This window comes from Hemicordylus capensis, chromosome 3, assembly GCF_027244095.1.
Source record: "Hemicordylus capensis ecotype Gifberg chromosome 3, rHemCap1.1.pri, whole genome shotgun sequence".
Lineage (NCBI taxonomy): Eukaryota > Metazoa > Chordata > Lepidosauria > Squamata > Cordylidae > Hemicordylus > Hemicordylus capensis.
Genome location: NC_069659.1, coordinates 159,422,307 through 159,446,244, shown reverse-complemented (window position 1 = coordinate 159,446,244; position 23,938 = coordinate 159,422,307). Strand labels below are relative to the sequence as shown.

At 42.9% G+C, this 23,938-nt stretch overlaps 1 long non-coding RNA gene across 1 annotated transcript; it reads right to left on the bottom strand.

Annotated features, from left to right (window-relative positions):
- Nucleotides 1-2,224: 2,224 nt before the first annotated feature.
- LOC128351382 (uncharacterized) lies at nt 2,225-13,318 on the bottom strand. Its single transcript, XR_008319744.1, has 3 exons — nt 12,877-13,318; nt 11,107-11,190; nt 2,225-2,629 (listed from the first exon to the last, which is right to left on the bottom strand). It is a non-coding gene; the product is annotated as an uncharacterized LOC128351382 (long non-coding RNA).
- Nucleotides 13,319-23,938: the final 10,620 nt, after the last annotated feature.

Sequence of the window (23,938 nt, the reverse complement as noted above, 5' to 3'; positions counted from 1 at the left end):
CCTCTACATGGAACAGTGACCTCCAGTCATTTGAGATAGCAAGATGGACCAATGAGTCAGTGTGGTGTAGTGGTTAGAGTGCTAAACTAGGACTGGGTGAGACCCGAGTTCAAATCCCCATTCAGCCATGAGACTAGCTGGGTGACTCTGGGCCAGTCACTTGTCTCTCAGCCTAACCTACTTCACAGAGTTGTTGTGAGGAGAAACCTAAGTATGTAGTACACCGCTCTGGGCTCCTTGGAGGAAGAGCGGGATATAAAATGTAATAAATAAATAAATAAAAATAAAATAAAACTGCCTTGGTACTATGGAACAGCTTCAAATGTTCATTTAACTGAACTGGAGTGAGCCGTAGCCCAAACTAATCAGCCTACTGTTCAGAATTGTTGAGATTTATCATCACTGCATTTAAGAAAGTGCAAAACCATGGATCACGGTTACAAGAAAGAGAGAAGCAACTAAGATTCCTGGGGATATCAATAAATTGACAGGGATATTCCCCACCCCCCTCCTTTTGTCTCCTGTGGTCCCATGTGGATGACCTGTCCCTGCAATGGCAAAAGTTGTGAACCACTGGCTTAAACATCATGTCCCACCAAATTACATTGTGGCCTAAATTACATTAGACTGCTCAACTTGGGCAACAAAACTGAGACACCACTATAACTCATAAAAACCAGAAGAAAAACAAAATAGCTCTTCAAAAGACCCCTGAACAAGTCAAGAGATTCTTTCGAAACCTTTGGAAAGAAAAACCTGCGTTACACAGTCAGGCTGTGTAAACAAGAAATAATATTAATAATAAAATCCCAAACCCCACAGTAATGCATCAGCTTCCCAGAAAATGCAGGGAAACTCTCCAATTAAAAAGCATGGACAATGAAACCTTAGAGAGACAGGAAATGTTAGAGTACCAGAGTACCATTTTCTGGGAAGGTGATGCATTACTGTGGGGTTTGGGATTTATTTATTATTATTATTATTATTATTATTATTATTATTATTAAGCAGTCTGGGCATGATCTGGAACCTACCTGCAAAAACTAGATTGATCAGGGGTGCAGCCACCATTGTTTGTGGGGATTCAAAGAACTCAGGCCATCATGTTTCAGGGGCTGTGCCTCATGTCCCAGCCTTGCACAGCTTATGAACGCGCCTACGGGGGGAGGGGGTGGCTGGTGCCCAGTAGCCCCCGCGGCGGGGAATCACCTCCGCCACTCACCTGTCTCCCGCAGAGGCGAGCCCCCGCCAGCGGCCAGGTGAGTGGCGGAGGCGATTCCCTGCTGTGGGGGCTGCTGGGTGGCACAGAGCACCGGCTCTGTTTACCTTAAAGAAGCCGCCCGCAGCCCTCCTGGAAGAGAGTTCACGAGCTCCCCCTGATCCCAGCCACACCCCCTGCATCTGGTGTAAGACATAGAGGATGTGGCCATGTTAGCAAATGGTGCTGTGCACCCCATTTGTAAGTAAAATCCAGCCAGGTGGCTGGGATGGCTTCTCCCTGCTTTTAACGGGAGAGCCAGTGTGGTGTAGTGGTTAGCGTGCCGGACTAGGACCGGGGAGACCCGAGTTCAAATCTCCATTCAGCCATGAGACTTGCTGGGTGACTCTGGGCCAGTCACTTCTCTCTCAGCCTAACCTACTTCACAGGGTTGTTGTGAGGAGAAACTCAAGTACATAGTGCACCGATCTGGGCTCCTTGGAGGAAGAGCAGGATATAAATGTAACAACAACAACAAGGCAGGAAGAGGTGTTCCCGGCCAGGCTGGGAGCTCAGCACTGGCTGAAACCTCTCAAAAAATGGAACCATTTCACTCAAACACCTGTTCCACATGGCAGATTGGCCATCTGGCTCTCTTAGCAGCAGCAACCAGACTTTCAGTACAGCATATAAAACTGAGGTGATGTCAAACATTCAAAGTGAAACTAGACTAGTCAGGTTTTCTTCTAGAGACTAACTGGAGCAATTGCCAGTTATGTGGCTGTACACCCAAGCAGATGGGGGTTCCTGAGCATCCACTAATAGTCAGGAGTCAGCTGTAGATCCAAGCACACAGTTTATGCTGCAGAAGAGACTTCCTATCCTAGATAGTCGTAGCAGTCAAGCAACGTCAGGATGGCAATCGAACATCATGAAATAGAATAAATGTGTATGTAGAAAAACATTATTTCAGGCAAGCCTGGAAAAGAAATACAAAATAGCATTCTCTTTATTATGCAGGTGATGATCAATGCCACAGGCATGAAAGTTATATAGTGAAGAAGGATCAATACATTAATCTATACATCTAGGCAATCCTGGAGTGTAAAAAGCTTTTTTTCTGCTTAGTTTAGTAGAGACAGATCTGTTCACTCTTTCCCAATTCAGATTCTCTACCATTCAATTCCCTTCATACTCCAGTCCAGTTAACAATATATTATTGCAAGTGTCAATTCAGCATCAAAGTCCAGATTCTGTTTGAGGGAGATTGTCGCAAGCAGGTGGTGTCCTTATGGTTAGTCAATGAACCCTTAGGCCAGACCATTCTCTTTCTTTATCTTCGGAAGAATTCATTGAAGGTGGAGTGATGTGATAACTGATGACCCCTTGTGGGGTAACTGGCTGGCATTGACAGAAAACGTCTCTACTTTCCTTTGAAGGGGGGGAAATACATTGGAATGATCAAATAATACATATATCTGCCTTGATTATCTCAGGGCTCCAGCAGGAAACCTAGTTGCATTTCAAAGAAAAAGCAGACCAGGCAGAGAGAGGCCCTCCACACAGATTCAGAAACAAGGGATAGTTGAATCTAGAAACTACCATATTTCCTCCTAGGCAGGTTTTATAGAAAGATTTTATAAAGTTATTTTTCAACACCTGCGTGCTCAGGTGGATATGACACTCATTAAATATAGAATATAGAAATATAGAACTGCTTTGGGCTAAATTTGTGGTGTCTAACATGAAACACACTATGATTGGGGTGATTTTTTTTTTAAAAAGACCTTGTTATATTGATGCCATGTTAAAGTCTGGCTTCCAGATATGAAACAAAGACCAAAAATGAATGAATAAATAACAGCTGGTAGCATTTTCTGTTCCCCAAACGAAGGACAAGAAGACTAATTAGTAAAACAAGGATTTTTATTGGGGCCCTGGTGAATAGTAGGTCTTACGTTACTGAAGATGGTACTGTCTGTGAAATACATCTGCCCCTTGGCAATGTCAGTCAAAACCATTGGTCGGAGAAGGCATGCAAAAATATATTGCATACTGGGATCTTTACACACATATCACAAGAAACCAAAAAGATCGGCTTGGGTCTGGGTTACCTTAGAGGGCACCTTCTTCGGTATGATCCCCATCGCTCGTTGAGGTCATCTGGAGAGGTCCGTCTCCAGTTACCACCAGTATGTCTGGTGGCGACTCAGAGCCAGGCCCTTTCTGTAGCTGCTCCTGGTCTATGGAATGCACTCCCGGCAGATATCTGCAGTTTAAGCTTGCTGTTGGCATTTAAGAGAGCCCTAAAAACCAGGGTTTTTAAGCGAGTCAGCATGGTGTAGTGGTTAGAGTGCTGGACTAGGACCAGGGAGACCCGGGTTCAAATCCCCATTCAGCCATGAGACTTGCTGGGTGACTCTGGGCCAGTCATGTCTCTCTCAGCCTAACCTACTTCACAGGGTTGTTGTGAGGAGAAACTCAAGTATGTAGTACACCGCTCTGGGCTCCTTAGAGGAAGAGCGGGATATAAATGTAAAATAATAATAATAATAAATAATAATAATAATAATAATAAATGGTGAGACGTAACTTTATGTAACAATAGACGTTTATGTAACAAAGACGTAACTTTATGTAACAATATGGTGAGACGTAACTTTAATAAATCTATACCGGATCGGTCATTGCCCGGGCCAACAAGGACCGCGCCAGGTGCTATAGTCCCTGGACATCTGGTGGCAAGTGGGCAACAGGACTCAGGATCTTCAGTTGAGCAACCAGGGCTGGAGACAGCAAAGTTACTGGAAGAAACGGAAAAAATATACGAAAAATGCCAACAAGGAAATAATGATCTGCTATTACAAGTCTAGTCCAACTAGAAGAGGTTATTTAAAAAGAATGTACCAAATTTGGAAAGAGAAGCATCCAGATACAGAAATAACAGAACAAAGGCTAGCAGACCAGAGAAGATTCATAATAAGAAATAAAGTATTCACAGGAGTTGAGCTAGAAGAACTGCAAAAAGCAACACAGGCTCAAAATATGGAAGAAGAATTACCACCAACTGAAGAAGTTGCTCAGGCGCAGGTGGAGGAGGTGTTGGAAATCGAGGATGCCACTGTTGCTGAACTGTTTCAAAATCAAAACCAGGCAACCGCCCCATTGCCTTTACTTCAAAAACCCAAATGCCATTTAACAGAAAAGCAACAAGAACTAAAGCTAAAAATAACTGAGCACATGAACCAAACAACCACCAGGGTTCGACTTCCAGCTTTAAAAACAGTTGCCAGAAAACAACTTGCTCAGGCATTAAAAGATGTCAATGCTGCACTTGCAAAAATAACAACCAAGAATTTGCAAGAAACAAACCAACTAATGTACAGTGCAGCAACAATAACAACACAAGAGCTCGGATATAAGATCAATGGACCTGTAAAAAAAGAAAGCAGTACATCACCTAAATAGAAGATTAGATTAGAAAATAAAATCTCCAGGCTTAGATCAGATGCTAGTAAATTGAAAGATATGAAAGACAAGAAGCTGAAGAATGAAAACACCAAACAGTACCTGATCCAAAAATACCACCTAGATTCAAGGAAAATTAGAGAAGTCCTGGAAATAATAAAGCAGCAAATAACAGCAGTGTCAAAGAAGATTAGCAGATATGAAGCCAGAATTAGACAACACAGGCAGAAACTCAAATTCCAGTCGAATCAGAGACGTTTCTACCAAAGCATAGAAGGAGAAACTGCAAGAAACATAGAAACACCAAATAAAGAAGAAACAGTGCAATTTTGGGGGAAATTATGGGACAATCCAATAGATTATAATAAAAAAGCAGGCTGGATGAAAGAGGTCAAAAAATGTAACCAACAAATGCAAGATCTAATAATAACACCAGAATTAATAAGTGAAAGAGCAAAGAAAATTAAAAATTGGACTGTGCCAGGCGACGATGAACTGCATGGCTTTTGGCTTAAACACCTAACAAGCCTTCTAAACAGCTATCAAAACAGTTCAATCACATTTTGCAAGGTGGTGATGTTGAATAATGGCTAACAACTGGGAAAACTCATCTCATAATGAAAGACCCAGCAAAAGGTGCAGTTCCAAGTAATTATAGACTGATCACCTGCCTGCCAACCATGTTCAAATTATTAACTGGAATAATAGCAGATGAAGTGATGCAACACGTATTAAATAACAAACAGCTTCCAGTTGAACAGAAAGGAAATTGCCCAAACACGTGAGGCACAAAAGACCAGCTGCTGATTGACAAAATGATTTTAGAAAACTGCAAGAGAAGAAAAACAAATCTAAGTGTTGCATGGATTGACTACAAGAAAGCCTCCGATTCATTGCCTAACACATGGATACTAAAATGTTTAGAAAAAACTGGTGTCAGCAAAAACATTCAGATATTTATAAAAAAAGCAATGAGCATGTGGAGTACACAGTTAACAATCAATGGCGAGACACTTGGACAGGTTAGCATTAGAAGAGGCATTTTCCAAGGGGACTCACTATCCCCTCTGTTGTTTGTAATTGCCATGACCCCACTTTCACAAATACTAAACAAAACAGGCCTTGCATACCAAACATCTAAAACATCAAGTCAAATAAACCATCTGCTGTACATGGACGATCTGAAGTTGTATGGAAATTCCCAGTCAGAAATCGAATCACTGCTAAACACTGTCCGTATATTCAGTAGCAATATAGCAATGGAGTTTGGACTAGACAAGTGTGCTGCATTAATAATGAACAGAGGGATAATAACAAAAACAGAAGGAATAGAACTGCCCAATGGAAGCAAGATCAAGAACCTGGAAGAGAAAGAAGCTTACAAATACTTGGGCATTCTCCAGGCTGATAACATCGCACACACTGAAGTTAAAAGAAAAATTGGAAGAGTTCGAAAAATCCTCAAGTCCAAACTCAATGGCGGGAACACCATACAAGCCATAAACACCTGGGCTATACCTGTTATCAGATACACTGCAGGAATAATAGACTGAACCCAGGCAGGGCTAGAGACGCTAGATTGTAAGACCAGGAAAATCATGACCATCAATCATGCTCTGCACCCCCACAGTGATGTCGATAGGCTATACCTCCCTCGCAGCTCAGGTGGAAGAGGAATGCTGCAAGTCCATCAAACAGTAGAGGAGGAGAAAAGAGGCCTTGAAGAATATATCAAGGACAGTCAAGAAGATGCACTTCAAATGGTCAATAACAAGAAACTATTCAACACCAATGAAACAAAGCAGGCCTACAAGAAAGAACAAGTCAAGAACCGAGCAGAAAAATGGAAAAAGAAGCCACTGCATGGTCAATATTTGCACAATAAAAGTGGGAAATCAGACATCACCAAGACCTGGCAATGGCTTAAGAATGGCAACTTGAAGAAAGAAACAGAGGGTTTAATACTGGCTGCACAAGAACAAGCACTAAGAACAAATGCAATAAGAGCAAAAGTCAAAAAATCAACCACAAACAGCAAGTGCCGCCTTTGTAAAGAAGTAGATGAAACCGTGGACCACCTAATCAGCTGTTGTAAAAAGATCGCACAAACTGACTACAAACAAAGGCATGACAAAGTAGCAGGGATGATACACTGGAACATCTGCAAAAAATACAAGCTACCTGTAGCCAAAAATTGGAGAGACCATAAAATTGAAAAAGTGGTAGAAAATGAAGATGTAAAAATATTAGGGGACTTAGACTACAAACAGACAAACATCTGCCACACAATACACCAGATATCACTGTAGTCGAGAAGAAAGAAAAACAAGTTAAAATAATCGACATAGCAATACCAGGGGATAGCAGAATAGAAGAAAAAGAAATAGAAAAAAATCACAAAATACAAAGATCTACAAATTGAAATTGAAAGGCTGTGGCAGAAGAAGACCAAAATAATCCCAGTGGTAATTGGTGCTCTGGGTGCTGTTCCAAAAGACCTTGAAGAGCACCTCAACACCATAGGGGCCACAGAAATCACCATCAGCCAATTACAAAAAGCAGGTTTACTGGGAACAGCTTATATTTTGCGACGATATCTATAATAACCAACAGTATTGATGATAAAATTCAGCCATCCCAGGTCCTTGGGAAGGACTTGATGTCTGGATAAAACAAACCAGTCAATAACACCTGTCTGACTGTGTAAACAAGAAATGTAAGAAGTGTAAACAAGAAAATAATAATAATAATAATAATAATAATAATAATAATAATAATAATAATAATTCAGCCATCCCAGGTCCTTGGGAAGGACTCGATGTCTGGATAAAACAAACCAGTCAATAACACCTGTCTGACTGTGTAAACAAGAGATAATAATAATAAACCTATTTGTTTGGCCTGGCCTTCCAAGTCTTGTGAAGTGTTGTTTTTTTTTAAGTATTTCAATTGGTTTGAAATGGTTTTAATTGTTTTTGAATTATTTTTATATTGTTTTTTAGTACTGTGTTTTGGATTGTCTGTTTTTATGTCTTTTTAAAAGTTGTTGTGAGGCTCTGGAAGGGGCAGTTAATAAATTTTATCTATCTATCTATCTATCTATCTATCTATCTATCAGATTTGTATACCACCCCAAACTTTCGTCTCTGTCTGGCTCACAATAACATAAAACCAGTTAAAAACATATAAAAAAACTTTAAAACACTTTAACAATTTAAAAATAACCAGAAATTAAAACCCCCAAATATTAGGAAGCTGAGAAAACTTGGGGGAAAAGTTGGGTTTTCAGGTCTTTTTTTTTTTAATTGCCAGAGATGGGGAAGATTGTATCTCAGCTGGGAGCGCATTCCACAATCTCGGGGCAGTGACCGAGAAGGCCCGTTTCTGTGTAGCCACCAAACGCGGCGGCAGCAACTGGAGACGACCTCCCCAGATAACCTCAATGGGTGGTGGGGCTTGTAATGAAGAAGACACTCTCTTAAATACCCAGGGCCTAAGCTGTTTAGGGCTTTGTAAGTTCTAACTAGCACTTTGTATTTTGTCTAGAAACCTACTGGCAGCCAGTGTAACTCCATCAGTAAAGGAGTAACATGGTCTCTCCGATATGACCCAGAGACCAACTTAGCTGCCACGTTCTGAACCAAATGAAGTTTCCGGACTATGTACAAAGGCAGCCCCACATAGAGCGCATTACAAAAGTCAAGTCTGGAGGTCACCAACAGATGTACCACTGTTTTGGGTTCATTGATCTCAAGAAACTGAAGCAGCTGGCGTATCAGCCGGAGCTGATATAAAGCACCCCTGGACACTGCCTTAACCTGAGAAACAAGGGAGAGGTGTGAATCCAGAAGTACTCCCAGACTGCGAACTTCTTCCTTTTGGGGAAGTGTGACCCCATCTAGAACAGGCAGATCAAAATCGTCTCTAGAGTTCTGACCCCGCACAATAAGTACCTCCATCTTATTTGGATTCAGCCTCAGTTTATTCTCCCTCATCCAGCCCATTACTGGCAGGCATTTAGGGAGGATATGCCAGCTCCTGAAGAAGTTGACATGGAGAAGTAGATCTGGGTGTCATCAGCATACTCGTAACACCCAGCTCCAAATCCCCTGATGATCTCTCCCAGCGATGTCATGTAGATGTTAAGAAGCATTGGAGAAGTTACGGAGCCTTGAGGGACACCATACTTACGTTCAGATTTTGAAGAGCAAAAATCTCCAGTCGACACCATCTGGAATCTATCCAAGAGGTAGGAGCAGAACCACTGTAAAACAGTGCCTCCAATCCCCAAAACCCTCTGGCGTTCCAGAAGGATATAGTACTGAAATCCGCCAAGAGATCCAAAAGGACCAATGAGAAGTCACACTTCCTCTGTCAGTTCCCAATTGGAGATCATCAATCAGGCTGACCAAGACAGTCTCCACCCCATAGCCCGCCCGAAAACCAGTTTGAAATGGGTCTAGATAATCAGTTTCCTTCAAGACCGCCTGGAGCTGAGAGGCCACCACCCTCTCAATTACCTTGCCCAACCATGGGAGGTTGGAAACAGGCCTATAATTGCTCAACTCTGCGGGATCTAATGCAGGCTTCTTTAGAAGAGGTGTAATGATTGCCTCCATAAGACAAGGAGGCATCCTGCTATCCCTCAGAGAAGGATTTATGATTTCCCCCAGGCTGTCTACAACAACTTCCCTACTAGACTGAACAAGCCAAGTTGGACAAGGGTCAAGAGAACAAGTGGTAGGCCTCACCACTCCAAGCAGCTTGTCCACATCATCCAATAATAATATTGGAACTTCCAGCTTCCTACCTAGCTCTGAAAGCCTTCAGACCACAATTACAAGGAAAAAGAGTCCAGGTTGTAATGGACAACACTACTGCAAAAGCATTTGTGAACAACCAAGGGAAGACACTGTCTCACCCATTGTGCAGTCTTGCCGTAGAGTTCTGGAACTGGTGCATAGACTACCAGATTCACCCCATTGTTATACATATCAGAGGGACAGAGAACATAGATACTAGGGATGTGCAAACAGGTTCGAATTTGAACCGAACCATCCATCAGGTTCGAGCTGCAGGTTTGAATTCGAACTAGTAACTTGTGGGGTGCTGGGGTGTCCCAGAGCGAGTGGTGGTGTAGTTCACAGAGGGTGCCAACCATCTCCATGGGTTGCTAACCCATGGGGTACTGGGTTTTGTTGTTTCTGAGGTGTTCTCTGTGTAGATTCTCTGGTAGAAAATGAGATTTTCAATGACAAACCATGAATCCACTCTCATTTGCTCAGTAGCAAAACAAACATCTTTCATCTCTTAAAACAATGAAATCTGTCCGTGTTTAGGGAGGAGGAATTATCTAATTAACCTTCCCACCCCCACACTAAATTATAAGCACGGGCATTGCCTCAGAGTTGGGGGAGGAGGGGCATATAGTCACTCCACTCTTTCGCCTATCAGCAGGAACCAAAAGCCTAAGCTCCTCTCTGAGAGTCCACCAGACCAACAAATCATATCCCTGCTGATCATCTCATCTTCGGCAGCCCCTATCATAAATATAGCCCTACATTTAGAACACTCCTCCCCGCTTCCAGCTTGCTCCTTCTTCCCTGGCCAGGCAAGTGGATTGGCCACCCAATCCCTGGCCTCCCAAGGGGCCTTTTTCAACAACTCCACCCCCTGCTCTAGCATTTCCACACAAGGCTGCCACTGTGGAGCTGATATCATCACTCTTACATCTCCACCATTCTGCTGCCTCTTGGGCTGCACCCACCCCACCCCACCCCACCCCCAGCAGCTGTTGCCTACCTCTCTGAGCCCTTCCTGACTTCTGAAAGCTAATTACTGGGGTTGTCCTGGCACCTGGAGCCCTCTGCTTCTTTCGGCACACTGCTGTTTGACTGGGTAAGCAACCCTGTCTCACAGAGGAGGATAGGAAATCCCGACAAAATCATTTCCCATTTCTTGCCCTCATAAAGAATTGCATAACACTCTGATCCTTGCAAATAAATACTGAATGGACACAAATCCTCAATACATCATGTTCTCTTAACAATCACCACAGCCACAAATTATCCTATGCAATTACAGAAGTCAATTACATTTAAATTACCACCATCGTTGTAAATTGCAATATTCACAAATACTAGTCCTAATATCATGATCTTTATTACAGTTTGGTCTTGTTATTAAAACTGTACAGAGAAAATGTTATTAGGTTGACACAGGACACTGTAAGGTGTGTGGGTTTAAAGAAAAGAAAAGAAAAGAAACATAACAGTGAAATAATTAGGGGAAACAATTAACACAACCCCATGCTATGCAAATCTAATGAATGCTTGTAGTAGGATGTATCAAGAGTTATACAGGCATGTTAAATTTGCTACTAAAGTAATTAAATATAAAGCTGTAATTAAGAAAGGAATTTTTCATTGTTGAATTATTACCTCCAATATCTTTTGAAAGTTAATACAGCCTTTCAGGAGCAAGCTAGTAAGAATCTGTCCCAGCACAAACGGTCAATGCTAGTCCTAGGGGTGAAACAAAACACAAATATTGATCAATTTCCCTAAGCAAAGCCGCTAGTCTTTGCAGAATGATATCCTATAAACTCTGGGAAAAGCAAGCAAGGGTGATTTTCCAGATTCTAAGGTCAGAGAAACAGATGTGGAAGTGGATCAGGCAAATCAAACTGGAGGAGTTTTGAAGGCTTGCATTTGTTATAGATAGATACATACATATATACCATATGTAATCACATTATTTCAAATTTATCATTATTATCAAATTTATCAGGCTTTTATGCTTATGGAATCAAGAATACATATCCTATTTGGTCCAGATATGCTTCTAAATTGACAATTTACAAGTTTGCTTTACTGGCTCCTTGAAGAGAATTGGGAAGTTAGCTTGACTATGGGACAGTTAGATGAATTTAAGTGTGTGTGTGTGTGTGTATGCAAATCAGATACCAGTAAATGGTTTATTTTCTAACCAACAAACTGCAAGAACACAGAAGGGACTTTTTCTGCTGAGAGACTACCATTAGGTCATTGTAGTCAGTTTATTCTTAATATAAATTTTGTGACAGCAGTTCATATTTTCTGCAACCATAGGCAATATTGATTAATTCATATTCTAAAATGATGTCTTTCTAATTGAAAGGGGTGCTATCTTGTAATTAGACGTGGCCAATCAAAACTTAACAAGTACTCCAAGCCATCTTTTGGGGAGGGAAGGACAATCCCCTAAAACAAGGGATTATAAACTTTCGGATCACAGATTAGATTTTTAGAATGTTTTAATCTTTTCCCTCATTCTTTTGATTTTTGCACCTTTTTCATAGCTCCAGCTATATCTCTGTTGATTTCTCTCTTAATTTTCTCTAACCAGACCACTTGCTAGTGTTTTTGATTATTCTTTTAATTCTTTTTCATTGAATCTCCTATTGAAATTTTACCTTTTTTTATTGCTGAGACTGTTTTGCTGAGACTGATTTGCAGACTGATTCACAGGAGTGGTGAGATGCCTTCTGAATTCTTTAATACATTTTAGCTTTTTAAGATTAGCTTTTCTGTCTTATTTCTAATGTAACTCAACATGTTAATTTCATTTCTGGTGTGTGTGTGTGTGTGAGAGAGAGAGAGAGAGAGAGAGAGGTTCTGTGCAGTGGGCAAACAGCTGGTCAAGACCTAATAAACCCATAGCTAAAATCTGGCTACTGGGCAGAATTAGGAATTTAAAAATTCCAACAAAGCAACTAGGTCAGTTAAACAGCATTTGAGGGAGCAAGCTGGAATGGTGAGTCACTCAAAAAGACCCTTGAGCCCTAAACTAAAGGACCAGACCAGTTACGATATGAAGTCTGCATGAATTTCCTAAGGGGCCAATGAGGCTGCAGCTGGTCAACAAACAACAAAGAAGAGGGGCTGCAGGGTCAGAACAGTCCAGGCCAGGGGTGCACAACTCAAATGCCCTGGTGAGCCAGAGCCAACCATCACTTGCTGCATGGGACTGAGGTCAATTTTCAGCATATTAATTACCCATTAAAATTAACTAGCTGGGCTGGGTGCAAAGCATCTGCACTTCTGATGGCCCGCTCAGCATGCTTCTCCCCCCCGCCTGCCCGCAGTTTCTGGCCGGCTTTCAAGCTGGCCTGTCCCCTCCTGCCACTGCCTTCTCATTCCGGTGGCCGGCTGGGCCCGCCGCCTCCTCACCCTGGCTGCTGGGCCCACCGCCACCTCCTCCTCATCCTGGCAGCCGGGCCGGGCCCACCACCATCACCTCCTCAACCCGGCAGCCGGGCCCATCACCGCCGCCACCTCCTCATCCCAGTGGCCAATTTCTCCACGTCCCGTCACTAGTCCGGCAGTTTCTCACGAGAGCTGCCATGCATGGGATCAGCGATGGGTATGCCTAGGATAAATAAATATATAAATAGTTCAAAATATTAATAAAATTGAGGGGGCAGAGGGTTGGAGTCTGGGGAAAAGGTGAGGGGAAAGATGTATGGTGTTTATAGGCTCCATCTGGTCTCAAGCAGCCAACTGCAAGAGCAATTAAGGGCTCCTGCTGTTGCTGCAGAATATTCCTACCTGGGGGCCAGCAAAAAACCCTCACTGGCCGGATATGGCCCCTAGGCCAAGGACTCCCTTTTGATTCATTCATTATTTTCATGCATTTATTTTGCATTATTTATATGCATCATGTTCAGTGTAGCATGTGCTAAAAGTAGGACTAACTCACACAAACCATTGACTAAATGGCAGCTGCACTTTTCAGTCAACAGTGCCATACTTTAGTCAGTAGTGCCCACTCAAAACACACACACACACACACACACTTACACATAGCCATGTGATCTCAGCAGTGGCTTTTAACACTTGTGACTGGGTTTTGAGAACGCGGCTGTGCCGCGTTTGGTGCACAGCACCAGCATGCATGCAGTTGGCTCCATTCAGGGCATCCAGCACAGGCTGACATTTGCAATGGATGTCAAAGAGTTGTGTGAATCGTCTTTTAAACACTACTACATGAACAGCAAAAAGAAACAGCAACACTGAAGTGAAGCACATAATCACACCCATACACTTGGTCTGATGAAGTGGTATAACTAGTGGTAGAATACATGCTTTGTACACAGAAGGGACCAGCAATCCACAGCACCTCCAGTCAGGGCTGGGATGTGCGAACAGGTTTGATGTTTGACATGTTCGACGATGAACCTGTTCGGTTCGGAGGTTCGGGGTTGAACCGGACCATCCCTTGTTCCGTCTGACCCCGGACAAAACACCCCCAACTGTTTGGGGGTTCATGGACTTTAAAAAAAAAAAGTCCGCAAACCCCCGCAGACTGGACCGGGAGGGGGGGGTTAGAAGGGGTGCTGGATTGAACTGGCCCAGTCTGGTTTGAGTCCAGTTTGGACTCAAACTGAACCAGGCCAGCCGGTTCCGTGCCCACCCCTAGAAAAGACCCCTGTGCAAAGTTGCTGTCAGTCAGTGCAGACATTACCGATCCATTTGGCCTAATGATCTCACTCAGTAAAAGGCAGCTCTCTGTGTGATCTGGCCAATATAAGCCAGGACTGCTTGCAGGAATCTCCAGTGCAAACACAGCCTGCCAGTCATGTAATGTCTGGTAACCCACTAGGGGCTTTATGAACCTCCTTTTGCAGCTGACTGACAAGGACTTTAGCTTTGTGGGTCACAAATTGTGCAGGCCTATTTTCATATATTATTTTCAGTTCTTGAGTAGTCATTTTTATGTTGTCATCCCACATCACCTTGGTGTGCATAATCTGTAGAAAGGTGACATACATGTTAACAATAAATACTTTGGTGGCCTTTCTTGACATCTTATTTGGTCACCACAGGCAGAAATATATATGGTAATATATTCATCCAAACTTTCCACCACAGGGTCAGCTTCTGATTTAGCACATTTAGGTGGGCACATTTAGGTAGGCAGGCAAGAACGGTGATGCCAATGCCTTTGTTAGGCCCTCTACTGACTCTGGGCCCAGTATGGGAGGCTTGGCTGTAACCTGTCTCTCAGTGGTGCTAGTGAATCCTTGGGGTACTTTTAATTCATTTTTCTCATGCAGCCACTCCCATGCTGCTCGGCAAATTGCTTTTGAAAATGAGGGCAGTATCAAAAGCAGTTACAAGGGGTTCAACCATTCAAAAGAAAAAAGTTCTTAAAAGAATATAATGTATATTGCATCGTTCAACTTGTACCAGACCCACAAATTCTACTAGATAAGTGCACGCCCCCGAGTAAGCTTAAAGTGTTGCAGAATGTGAGCTGTCCACATGGTTTTCAGAACAAACACTAGTGCAAGGTTTAAGACAACTTTACTAGTGAGACAAACAAAAGAGGCAATTAGAGATCAGTACAGAACTTGCTGACTCTCACACACAGGAACAGGAGCAAACAGGAAGTAGAATAAAAACTCCTAGCTAGCCCAACCAGTACTGAGGAAGCTACAGTGCCCCCTCTGGCTTCATAGCAGATTACATGCAAACTACACACAGTTAGGCTGCAGCTGTTGCATATACCAACATAAATTAGGTATTTGGATCCTGGCCCTTTGTGTTGTATTTTTTTTCTTAGCGAAAGTATTTGAAATAATCAGACAATTTCCCCATTCAATTATCATCAGATTATTTCCCCATTTTGAAGTTTCATAATTTAGAGATGTAAAGTGGATAGAAAGAGATAAAGGGGGTGTTTGTTTACATTGATATTCTACTCTTCCTCTGAGGAGCTCAAGCCAGTGTACATAGTTCTCCCCCATTATAGCCACACAACAACCTTGTGAGATAGTGGTGGAGAGCTGCTCTTGCGGTAGCAAGCATGACTTGTCCCCTTAGCTAAGTAAAGTCCGCCCTGGTTGCATATGAATGGGAGACTAGAAGTGTGAGCACTGTGAGATATTCCCCTCATGGCGTAGAGCTGCTCTGGGAAGAGCAGAAGGTTCCAAGCTCCCTCCCTGGCTTCTCCAAGATAGGCTGAGAGAGATTCCTGCCTGCAACCTTGGAGAAGCTGCTGCTAGTCTGTGAAGACAATACTGAGCTAGATAGAGCAATGGTCTGACTCCGTATATGGCAGCTTCCTATGTTCCTATAGTTAAGCTGAAAGAGAATAACTGGCCCAAGGTCACTCAGTGAGTTTCATGAACCCTGGTCCCAATCCAATACTCTAACCACTATACCACATTGGCCATCTTGATCAGGTAGCATAACAGGGTTATACTTATGAAAGAGCATAATTTACTAGAACTTTTCAGTTTGAAAATATTCATAGTTTTTAAACCCATTCAGGAATTTTCTGTTCATATTTACACATTTTAAAAATACCTTGGCATGTTTTGTTTGTTTTGACTGGTTTCCAGGTTGATATAACCATGTAGTTATGAGCAATAACCATTATTTTCTCATCTGACTCATTGCTTCAGTTTGTGTAGTTAATGTCTGTGACTGTGATTCTAAACTTTGCAAAATTAGGACTGTCTCACACAACCTTAGACTTCTTGTCTGCTTTAGGTTCTTTTTCTCATCCATAGTGAGGTTATACAAGAATTCTGCCAAGCTTCCAGCTTAGCACAGCATCACAAATCGTGAGCTGGTTCACACAGGCATGTTCATTATTTGGCAACTAGAACATTAAGTGTTGACTTGCATGTGCAAATGAGCCATCAAAGATCACAGGTGGCACTTTTACTTCAGCTTGAACACAGTGGCCGCATTCGCACATAACATGAAACTGGAGGTTGATGAACCCGCAACTAACTTTTGAAACCATGAATCAACAGCCTCCAGTTTCAGGGCTGGGTGCCCCCTCCCTACTCCTCAGCCACTAGGGCAGTATCCTAGGCAGCAACATGCTGCTTGAATCACCAGACTGAGAGTAGGGCACAAGCACTTCATCCAGGTGGCTCCCATTGGCCATGATTCCCAAGGGGGCATGTCAATCACACTCGGCTTGTTCCAGCTTTGCCAGGTGGCTTCATCAGGCCAATGACTTTTTAACATCTTCCTCACAGTACTCCCAGCTATGTCCTTGCTATAAATCTGCAGCAGAGCATTGAATTGCTCACTAATTCTTTGATAGGCAGGACTGCAGAGAGGCACATCCACATGTGGGGGGGCCATTTGTCAAGTGGGAGTGCTTTATGCTTTAAACTCCTAGGCATTTGACTAGATGCAGGTGGTGTTGGGGTCCCAGGGAAGCCTGCTTGCCATTCTCCTCTCCATGGTTCCTCTCTCCCTCACCCTCCAGTTGCGGAACATAAGGATCCATGATTTGACACACCTCCTGGTTCATTAAAAGCAAGCTCTCTGTGCACCATGCATACCCTACCACCATCCATTCAGTACACAGCAAGTGGAGGGCTGTGGTGGTGGGGTTGTATGTCCTCCCTGCTTCATCCAACCACCTAAACTGCACATTGCCCTCCCTGCCACTGGCAAGGTCTTAGGGGGGAACTTTGCATTTGCATTTGGGAAAAAACACATGGTTGTATTGAAGACTTCTTTAAGTATATTTAACAGCAATACACTGGCAGCCTTTAAATCTGTGCAGCAGGGACAAGTGTTTCGAATCCCTGATCCCACTGATGCCACAGCTGTAGGCGATGACCCCATGCTACCCTCACCAGTATTTGCACGCCCTTCTGACACCACACACCTGCCTGCCTTGGCAGTGGGCCAGAGAGATGTTCCCTAGTATGTGAAGGCTGCTCTCATTGCCTGCACCCCTCCCTACTGGGAGCATCTGGGATGGGGGTGGGGTCTGGGCCTGTGGGTGCTCCTGCAGGGGAGCAAAGCACTGCCCCTGCACACCAAGGCGGGAGTGGCTTGGGAATGGCCCAGAAGTGCAGGCAGGTAGGGCCATAGCATCAGCAACTGAGGTTGGTAGAGCACCTGTTTTTGAGGGACAAAGCATGGTGGCTGGTTGAGAGGCATGCGTTCTCAGTAGGTGGTGTACTGCTCAAACCACCTCTCAACTGCTGTGTCAGACCTCTCCATAACACCCACCACTTCCCTCACAGCGCAATCTGAGGCTTCTTCATAGACCTGCACTGTGCGCTCAGACACCTATTCATAGGCCTGCATGGAGCTGTGACCTTTTGTAAGACCCATTTGTCTTCCTCATGCCTTTCCCTCTCTCTGTGGCCCATTTCATACAGCAGCAAGCAGGTAGCCTGTGAGCTCTCAACATGCTGCGTTATGAGGTCCTTAACAAGCTGGAGATGGTCTACACATCTCCTGTTGCATAGCTGGGCCGTGTGCTCCATGTTGGTCAGCGGCCTATGTGGGGCCTTTGTTAAGCAAGATTCACTCAAACAAATTATGCTCAAGTAGCAATGACCTTCATTGTATTTCATGGTATATGCTACATTCTGGCTAGACAGCATAGCTTGGAAATTGCCTCAGGGCACATTTCGAGGTATAAGTACCTCTGACCAAAGCACATGACCTCAGAGTCTTGAATCCATAATCTCAGAACCCATTTGGATTACTATCCTATGTACTCTCATACCAGCGAGTTGTTGTTGTTGCTGTTATTAATTTGATTTGTATACTGCCCTTTCAAAATGGCTGAGGGCGGTTTACAATTAAATTATAGCCCTGCTCCTTGTTTCTTTCCTCTGTTTTTCTGCCTCTTCCTTGTGAGGAGAATTCAGCCAATGTGCAACAAATGCACCAACTTAAACCAGGAAGGCTACATAAATGAATCTCTTAATCTCTTAAACCTCCTGCCCCCCCCCCCTTTCCAGCCTCCCCACTTTCAAGCACTTTCCACAGCAAGCCTTAAGCCGGGTTCTGGTCTAAGCACCTTAGCCAAGCTGAACAATCTACAATTAGGACTTTAAGCTAAGTTACCTCCAGCTATACACTTGCCTAGACTATTAGACAAGATGTATTGCTTTTTCCTAACCATACTCTTTTTACCTTCTGTAGCCCTATTTTATCCTTAATAAAGCTTTAAACTGTGATTCTGTTGGAGCTAGGACCCTGGCAGCATCAGCGCTCAGCTGTAATGTCTCATAGTGACCACTGTGGAGAGGGATTAGGGTCATGGATAAAAGTTCTGGACTCCTCCCCTCTTTGTTCTTCTATTGTTAGTTTCCATTTTGTCTCTCCAGCAATGGCTTTTAGTTTTGGTCTCTCTCTTCAGCCATGAGCTAAAGCTGAAAAAAGCTGCAGACTTTTTCACACTCATTTGTAACCTTTTCTTTGAATAAATCCTTGTAGTTCTTCAGTATTAAAGAACTGTCTCAAGACCTCTTGCTTTGCTGCTTTCTCACCAAACTGGTTTTGCGCTTCTATTTGGGGACTGAACTGCCATTCTTCCCCTACAATTTCTGCCTCCTCATTTTTTCCAATACACCAAGACTTGCTTAAATTAATATTGGAACCAAACTGCTCTCCAAGCCAAGTTAATTTCCCCACTTTAAGCCAAAAGCATAGTTGAAGAGTCTAGCCAGCACTCCTGGGCAATTCTGGTAACAACTGGTACTCTTTGTATTCACAGAACGAATTGAACCATTCTCTGGATCATTGCTTGTCTGACTATTATGGTCACATTGGTATGAGAAGCCTGACATAAACATTCCTTTCTTTTGCCACTATGTGGAACTGTGGAAGGATAAAGTTCTAGGTTAACTGCTCCCAGCTTCCAATAGCTATATACATCTCTCAATGGAAATAAGTTCATCAAGATATTTATTCAGAAATGGGGAATTCTAAATTCAGTTATTCAGTTTGAATGACAGAACCTGGCCTAGTAATGGTCTTCTGTTCAAGAGAACTTAAAAACTCTGACTATTGGTTTTACAAATGCTATCATACTATACTATGATCATACTAGATCATATTTTAACAAAAGTGGAAAGAAACAAAGAGAAAGTATAGAAGAGGGAAAACAGCAAGATGGACACAAAGTGTGAAGGAGGTGTTCAACAGCAAACAAATTTATTCATTTAATATATTTATTCATTCAGTGCCTCATAAATGTACTTTTCTTTTATTGTATTTCTCAAACTACTCACAGATTATTCCCCTATCTACCTGGCATTCCGAGCACAACCGATTACATTTCTTTTAACCTTTTAAGTTTGTTTATTTATTTTCAATTAACCACAAATTAGTGATCAACTCATGAGGTTTCATCAATGCCACAGTGCATCGGATGACTTGGAACTAAACAGGACATGATCTAAAATGCATGACACACTTTCTAGAGATGGTATGATGATGTGGTTTCTTGTCCTTTGTTTTTTCAGCCAAGCTATGTTACAGCAGAACCAAACACAAGCATCTGAACTTTCACACTGAACTTTTAGCACAAACACACAATTTCTTTCAGCACAGTGCGGTAGCTGTACAGTACCCTGCCACCTGTGCCAACCACCTTTCTTCTTGTAGGACAGGCATCCCCAAACTGCGTCCCTCCAGAAGTTGCTGAACTACAACTCCCAGCATCCCTAGACACAATTTTTTTACACAATTTTTTTAACACAATTTACACAATTTTAGCACAAGCACACAATTTCTTTCAGCACAGTGAGGTAGCTGTACAGTACTCTGCCACCTGTGCCAGCCACCTTTCTTCTTGTAGGACAGGCATCCCCAAATTGCGGCCCTCCAGATGTTGCTGAACTACAACTTCCAGCATACGCAGCCACAAAAAATTGTGTCTAGGGATGTACCCAATTAATCAGTGTTTCCAGATTGGCCCTTACGTTTGTATTCTTATCATGAGGACTTCTGTGGCTAGCTTCACACATTAACAGAGATGCCACAAATATCTGTGATTTTCTGCTCCAATGCAAATATGTGTCTTGAACAGGTGTGGAGGTATGAGAATATTATTTTCAGAGCTAGGAACCAAAAGACAGCAGCTGGATGCTCAAGATGTCGGGCAACTAAGCCAACTGCTCATAATAATACATGTGTATGTCTAACAATGATGCAGTTCTGCTTTGCAATGCTTAGAAAGATTGCTGTTCTTTTGAATGGGCCCATGTGCTGCTGCTGATAATAATAATAATAATACTAATTAATAAATTAATAATGAGGAGGAGGATGGAATATGCAACAAAGGTTCAAGTATGCCTGTTTATGCAGGCAAAATCCAAAATATGCATTGCTAGTGTGGGGTAGTGGAAATCAGAAATAAACGGATAGGTTTTGCATATCCCTGTACATGGAGCCCTTTCTCACAATCCGTGAGAAGGGCTCAAAGGGGCAAGGGGAGGAAAGCTTACCTCCCATGCAGGCGATCCTCTTCTTGCTGTTGCTGGGTGGCCAGATCAGCCGCCCAGAAGATTGCTGGCTTCTGCTGGTAGCTTTGAGGGTCAGGGTGCCAGGACATATCACCATGCATTGCCCTACCCCCAAAATGCACCACATGAGTGTGTGGGGTGGGGATCCCCCCTCCCTTCTCTGAAGCCAGCCAGGAGCCCCGCAGTCTGCCAGCCCCAGCCAGGGCTGGCAGAAAATCAGGAAAGTGGGGTTAGGAGAGTGCTTGCTCTCCTAACTCTGTTTAAGAGGGTGGCTCCAGAGGCGGGTTTGCCGCTAAGGCGCCGCTGGGGTTGGGCACAATCCTGGTGGTACACACATGTAGGCAAAAGCTGGCCGGGATGCCTTAGCCCGGTTTTGCCTCCGCATGTGAATAACTTCATGATGTGGAAGGGCATAACAGAGAAGCGACTTAACTCCATACTTTTGCACAGTTACTTTCTAAGGCTACTCAAAGAGCTATACTTAAAAAAATAAATAAATCAGGTAGTGACTTCAATTGTTCTTTTTAGATGGTTTTAAAAAAACCAAAAACCAGGGTTCTAGAATAATTAGTAAGTCCTCCAAATGTCATCTAATTTGCTTTCAATGAAAACCAAAATGTCAAATTTGAGGAAGTTGAATGTTGGGTTAAGTGTTCAAGTTTCCCCCCTGGTTAAACTTTAAAAGAGTTTGGAATGTGAAATCTATTTCTGGAAGCATTATAAAGCCAAGTACTCCTCCTACTCGAGGTTTACAGCAGAAGTCAATCACATGCCAGTTATTGCTCTATTACCATTTTATTTCAGAATTCCAAAGGCAGAAATGACATAATAATGATTTGGGCATATATCATAAATGTCAAGGCACTGAGTCCTGCCCCCCCCCCAACAAAAGGTCTTCCAATCAGTAGGATAGGAGAAAGATGTGCCATGCCTTGAGGATGGCAATCTGACATCTCTTTTTTTCTCTCCCATTGTTTATATAGGAATATAGGAACAGAGGAAGCTGCCATATACTGAGTCAGACCATTGGTCTATCTAGCTCAGTATTGTCTTCACAGACTGGCAGCAGATTCTCTCAGAATCTCTCTCAGCCCTATCTTGGAGAAGCCAGGGAGGGAACTTGAAACCTTCTACTCTTCCCAGAGCAGCTTCATCCCATGAGGGGAACATCTTACAGTGCTCACACTTCTAGTCTTCCATTCATATGCAACGAGGGTAAACCCTGCTTAGCTAAGGGGACAAGTCATGCTTGCTACCACAAGACCAGCTCTCCTCTCCTTTGTTCAATCATACCAAAAACTATTATGTATGTTTGTTGCATTTATATACCAACCTGATATAAAATCTCAGGGCAGTTAACTATCCAATTAAACAACAACCCAAACCTAAAAAGCATAGAAACATATTAAAAATACAAAAAAAAAAGCCTTTACAACTTTAAAACATCATAAACTAAAAGCCTGATAACACAGGTGTGTTTTCCAAAGTCGTTTAAAAACAACCAGAGAAGGAGGAATTCTGATTTTATTTGGGAGTGTGTTCCAGAGCCTCGGGGCAGCCCTAGAGAAGGCCCAGTTTGGGGTCATCACCAAGCAAGCTGGTGGCAACTGCAACCGGACTTCCCCCGATGATCTGAGTAGGCATGAAGAAGAAGGCACTCTCTTGCATATGTATGATTTTTTCATACATCTGGTTGTATGAGCCACATGGAACCTGTGTAACACATTGCTGGTATAAATAGCAGCAGCAGCAGCAGGATCTACAACCAAAGAAAGGAATTCAGGACTTTTAAGAACATAACGCAAAATGCAAAGCTTATTTGGAGGATTCTTGAAGAGGTGGAAAATGTCTGTGAATATTTCAGTGACAAAAGAATATTGATATAATTAATTCTGTTTCTTAGGGTAGGTGGGTTGCCTGTCCTTGGACCCTTTCAACTGTCTAGGGTTGCCACCTTTTTTCTGGAAGGGCTCCTATTCGTTTAATGGTTGTATTACAAGCATAAATACAACCTGGGATGTTTCCACTTAAGAATACATTTCCTGTTGAATTTCTGTCTGTCAAACAGTTAAAAGCACAAGGACCTTGCAAAACAAAAAAGATGTAATCCTAAAATACAAACAGGCTTAGAACCTTCTACTGAGATCAAGGCAAAGTAAAGTGCGCTGTCAAGTCGATTTTGACTCCTGGTGCCCACAGAGCCCTGTGGTTTTCTTTGGTAGAATTCAGGAGGGATTTACCATTGCCTCCTCCTGTGCAGTATGAGATGATGCCTTTTAGCATCTTCTTATATCGCTGCTGCCCGATATAGTACCAGTGGGGAATTGAACCAGCAACCTTCTGCTTGTTAGTCAAGCATTTCCCTCTTGCACCACTTAAGGGGACTACTGAGATCAAGCAGACCTGGAAATAAGAGTGCTGTATTAGAAGGGAAATGAATCTCTCTCTCCTTTGCTGTTTGTGCTTGCAGGGTGGTATATAAATATGATACATAAATAAAGCAACCAAGTAAAAACCAAATCAAATTATTCAGCTTGTTCATCTCTGCCCAGTGTTTCCAGATTGCAATCCAGAGATCTTGCCTATATCCTTAAATATCCTGAGGCGTGTTATGCTGCAGCATCACCTTCCTTTTTATTCCACACTAATCTCTTAATTCATGTTCTTTCTCTACCTGTTGGGGAGTAAAATTGGAACCTTGCTTGATACAGAAAATGAGAGATGGGTGGGGTCAGAGCAGGTCGGGGAGGCAGACAAGAAGGGCAGAAGATACATTCTTCTGGGATGTCGGGGTTGCAGTCTGGCAACCATGCCCCTGTTGGTCTTACATCCTACAGTCCATTCAGAGCCACAAAAGGCTTATCCACTCACAAGCTCAAAGAACAAGCTGATGAAGGTAGGACTAGTTTCCAGTCCTTAACGGAAGGAACAGTTTTAATAGTTTGACCAGATGCAATGTTATTATTTTTATTTGTTTGTTTGTTTGA